General features: G+C 33.0%; 1 long non-coding RNA gene across 1 annotated transcript; it reads left to right on the top strand.

Moving 5' to 3' along the window:
- The first annotated feature begins 1,168 nt into the window (after positions 1–1,168).
- On the top strand, positions 1,169–4,746 carry LOC109340675. The gene is made up of 4 exons (XR_002106823.1): positions 1,169–1,996; positions 2,096–2,493; positions 2,569–4,039; positions 4,604–4,746. It is a non-coding gene; the product is annotated as an uncharacterized LOC109340675 (long non-coding RNA).
- Positions 4,747–5,253: the final 507 nt, after the last annotated feature.

The following is a 5,253-nucleotide window of genomic DNA, read 5'->3' as shown; positions in this document are numbered from 1 at the left end:
TCTAAAATTAGCATAATATTTGAAGCATACACGACAAATAATCATGCAAGACAATAACATAAACTCAATCAAGATATTTTTCATCAAGGATTCCTAGTTCAGTTCGAAGAACATAGAAGGTATCTCGTGAGAGGGGTTTGGTGAAAATATCAGCTAATTGCTTAGAGGTTTCTACGAATTCGAGAACACAATCACCTTTTTAAACATGATCACGTATAAAATGATGCCTTATTTCTATTTGCTTGGTTCTCGAATGAAAACCGAGATTCTTGGAAAGGTTAATGACACTCATATTATCACACTTAATGAGGATCTTTTCTAGTTTAAGTCCAAAGTCCTTAAGTTGTTGCTTCATCCAAAGGAACTGCCTAATAGATGGGTTTGCCACTAAGGAACGGCCTAATAGATGACAAGTCCCACTAGTGCTCTTTTGATCCAACTTACACCCAGCAAAGTCAGAATCAGAGTAACCTACCAAGGATAATGAGGTATCCCTAGGATACCATAATCCCATATTTATTGTTCCTTTTAAATATCTCATGATGTGTTTAACAACAATATAATGTGAGTCTTTAGGCAAAGCTTGAAGTCTAGCATACATACAAAATTGAACATAATATCGGGGCGGCTTGTAGCCAAATATTATAAAGAGCCGATAATGCCACGATATTTGGTTACCTCGATAGCTTTTTCGTTTTCATCTTTATCTAGATAGCATGAGGACACCATAGGAGTAGATGCATCTTTACATTGCTCCATATAAAATTTCTTTAGTAATTCCTTGCAATATTTTGATTGATGAATGAAGATGTCACTTTCCATTTGCTTAATCTGAAGCCCAAGGAAGAAGGTCAGCTCACTCATCATCGACATCTCGAACTCACCCTGCAACATCTCAAAAAATTTCTTACAAAACATGTCATTAGTAGATCCGAAGATTATATCATCAACATACACTACACCAAATTTTACATTTTGTGGAGGTTATTGAAACCTCCACAAATAAATTAAACATTCGGGCCAGACAATTAACTAAATAGCTAGTAGAGGTTTTTATTCAATTAGTGGAGGTTTGAAAACCTCCCCTATCAATTTTCCATTACAAAACCTAATCAGCACACAACAAACCCCACATTCCATTCTTCCCTTACAAAACCTAATCAGCAAACCCCAAATTTAAGAAAAAACTTCTTCTCAATTTCTTTTGCATGCAAACCCCAAATCTATCATTCTCTTCCAGGTAGTAAACCCCAGGTAAGAAACACTTCTTCACATTCTTTTCCATTCTTCCTTGCTCAAGTTGTATGGTAAGAAACACTTCTTCATATTCTCCTGTTTAATATTCGGGTAAGATATTTCTTATAGAACGTTGCACCTTTCTCACTGAATGTTCGATTGATTGCTCATTCAATGCATTTAACCCTTGTAACCGAAACTCTTTTCTCTGGTGCAAAGTGCATGGAAATTCTCAACGGTTTGTGGCACATCATCATTGTACAATCCAATCACAATCCTTCCATCAAGCTTACGAACTGGATTTCCGATACTGATATCGAAGTATACTTTGTGAGTCACTTTCGATTGTCGAACTACTACTTCTTCAGTACTTGCCCTAACTACCAAAGAAGTACCCTTGTTTCTCAGTGTCAGTGCACGACCATTCGTATTCAGATTCAGATTAAGACATGGTTGATTATGGAATACTCCCATTGAAATCGTAGGGTTACGATTGAAACAAGCTATGTTTCTGATTATGAGTTCTGGAACATTTGTTTGAGAAAATAGAAGAATTAATTAGTTAAATAAAGAAGAAAAAGGGAAGGTAAAGAAGGAATAAGTGGGTAAATTGCACTCTTGTGGAGAATCCCTTGTCTTATATCTATCATCATTTTTAAAAAATATGGATCTTTGCAGAGTAATCCAGTATGCCATGGTTCAATCAACAATATTTCTTTCTCAAACGATGGGGCATACTTGGCAACGGTTGGAATATATGGTATTTATATCCAATTTCACCATTGCTACGTGTTAGTTCTACTTATTTCGTTTTCCTTGCAAAAATAAAAAAATTAATTTGTTTTACTTTCTTATTCAGGTTACTTATGAGTGTTTGATTACTCAAAAGAATTCCTTGTATGTGGTGGAAAAAGTTATTATGGGGCTTTGCTGTGTTGTGCTTGGAGGTGAGATTTGTTTGGTTTTAGTCAATTACTTAGTGTGTTATCATCTCTATATTGATTTCCTATTTTATTAGTTCACTTCTTTCTCTGGGGCTTATAATTGATAATAATACTTACTCTAGATTTTCATTCTTTTTTCTTTCTCTTTTTGTAATCTAATTCATTCTTTGAGAATACAATACCACAATGAATAAATTGTTTTAACAACATGGATGGAAAATATATTTTGACCGAAGGAGAATATGATTTAGTTCAAGTTTGGAGCATGGAAGATCACAAGGTTGTGGCGTGGGGTGAGGGACATAGCTCATGGGTAAGTTGCTTGGTAATTGAGTTGACAATTTTTCTACCATTATACTGAATAATTTATGTTAATTGATATGCATAGGTAAGTGGAGTGGCTTTTGATTCGTACTGGACATCGCCAAATTCCGGTGATAATAGAGAAACTATTATGTTTCCCTTGGTTAGGTGTGCAAAAAATTGTTTCCGTCATAAATTTCACGTGTCTTTATGCAGCTTTGGCTCTCTACTTCCCAAAATATCCACATGATTTTTGTAAATATTGGATGATTGATTGCTAGATAGACAGTTTTGATTCCATATGTGTTCGTAGAGTGACATTGTAGGAAATTATCTAGTTCAGTCATGGTTTTCAAATAGTGGACCATCCAGTGCTTGTAAGAATTAGGTAGAGATTGTAATATCAACTTTTTGCTTAGTTAAAGTTGCTGATCAAGAAGAAGTCAAAAAATTAAAGTTGTTAGACTTGCATAAATATTTTAACAAAAAATCAAATTGAAGTCTAGTGACTTTGAGCTTTCGTGTAGTGATGATTGGCAATGCTCTAATAATTCAGCCTGTCTTCCAAAATTAAAACTAGTTAATGTTAAACATGTTGCATAATAGAGAGTGTTTGATTTGTAGTGTTTGGTTCATATAATATTGCAGTGTGTGGTTCATATAATATTGCAGTGGTTCATATAGTACAAACATGACAAAAAACTCATAATTAAGTGTGAAGAATGTGTGATTGTAACTACTCTTCTTAAGGTAATTAGTTTTCTTTTTATTTCAATTTCTATACCTTCTATTCTGTTTGTCTCCTTTAACTCTGTCAGTCTTTGATTAATCTTTTGTAGTAAAGGTTGATGACATATAAGTCATAGAGAAGACATAACCATCCTCAAATATTACATTTCAATATTTCATCAAAAAACGGTTCCATGTCAGCCTTTTCAAGCTTGGCAGATTGTCTTGATCATCTGGGCAATGGCATTGTTTGATAATGTTCTTGATGTTTTTGTTAACTATGTGTTACATCTATTACAAATCATCTAATATAACACACAACATACTTTTCAAACAAACGAGTTTCTAAACTATCATAACTATGAATAAGTTTCTTACAAGTCTGAAATACAGGGTCAGTACTAATCTCTCAGGAGTTTATTTTCCCTGAAAATTGAGGCTATTTAAGTTATATATATTGAAAATTATTTAGTGCCTACCAAGCACAAGGACTGTGTGCATAGGTTCATTTTCCTGGTGATCGGTGAATGGTGTCTAATGTTTGTGATTGTTCATATTTGCTTCCATGCAATGCCAATGCCATAAAGTTAATTAAATTGTACTTTTATGCAGGAGTTCAATCATTTTTTTATTGTTGGACTTGCTAGGTGCTTTTATTACTATAACTAGAATTATCATTCTATTTCTTGACATGTAGGATAAGACTGTTGAAGTTGTCAAACATCTATCTGAAGGTCACTGGACTTCATCATGTATCATTAGTTCCTTACTACGAATAAATTCCAGGGCATATGTGAAGGGCCTGAAGAAGCTTCTTCAATATTGAGGTATGTGTCAGGTTCTTTGTTTTAGATAATACTTTTCTTAATTGACTTATTTAGTGCTTCAATTTTAGTTTTATATTTTTTTATTATTTTTGTTTCAGACAAGCTCATGTCCTAGTTTATAGAATGAAAAAAACTGTAGGTGAGGTAAACCTTGTACTTGTTTATTTTTTTTTGGTAAAATGTTGAACTTTTTTATTTCATTGACTAAGGGGTGTTCAATACAAATCTTATCCTACTAGTTTGTCCTACCCCAAAGTTAATTGTGAGTTTGTGAAATCTTTGCTGATCTAGAGGAGTACAAATATTCGAAGGTGCAAATATAGTTTATATAATTTCTGGATGATAACCATCAGAAGATGATTTGCTTGCATGAGCCCACCTTAAGCACTTCGAAAATTCAATTAAATTATCTATATTAGTCTCTAAAATATTATCTAGCTATAAATTTTCAATGCTATTTTCCTACATGTTAATTGTACATGCTTAGTTAGCGCGTATAACAATGTGGTAATAATCAATGCTTTTTTTATTGTTCCTTCTAAATGTTTTTATTTTTTATTTCAGGTAAATGATGATACAAGTATGCTTGATATACCTTTGGGTGCAAGAGAATCATCTAGAGTCAGCAACATTTATGATGTTTGTTATGTATTTTGCTTTAAAGTGTATATGCGACTACTTTTAGTTTTTTTGACATTTTATGATGTATGTGGATTTATAATGAATGATAAATTATAAATCTTTCAACTTTGTTATGCTCCCTTGTTCATTTGCAATGGAAATTTATTATTGCTAAGAATATTTGTATTTAGTATTATATATTTAAATAGTAATTATAAATTGATGATATTAAAGTTGCGAAAATTACGAAATTAAATTGAGGATGAAATCCTCCATGGTAAACACTACTAAAACTTCTTCATATTGTGGTGGAGGTTTATAACCTCCACAATAAATGCTGCAAAAACCTCCACAAATAAACCGCTGCGAATTTATAGGTACCAGAGGTTTTCTAAAACCTCCGCTAAACGCTTTTAGCGGTCATAACTGTGGCGTTTTTGAAACCTCCGCTAGTTATATCGTGGAGGTTGAAAATCTCCACTAATCGCATAAAAAACCACCACTAAATACAAAATCTGTTGTAGTGATATATTTTCACAAGTAAAAGATGATTATCTAATCTACGGATAAAGAGAGTGGTGTCGATCATACCT

The sequence above is a fragment of the Lupinus angustifolius genome, unplaced genomic scaffold, assembly GCF_001865875.1.
Source record: "Lupinus angustifolius cultivar Tanjil unplaced genomic scaffold, LupAngTanjil_v1.0 Scaffold_230, whole genome shotgun sequence".
Lineage (NCBI taxonomy): Eukaryota > Viridiplantae > Streptophyta > Magnoliopsida > Fabales > Fabaceae > Lupinus > Lupinus angustifolius.
This window is presented reverse-complemented; position numbering and strand designations above follow the sequence as displayed.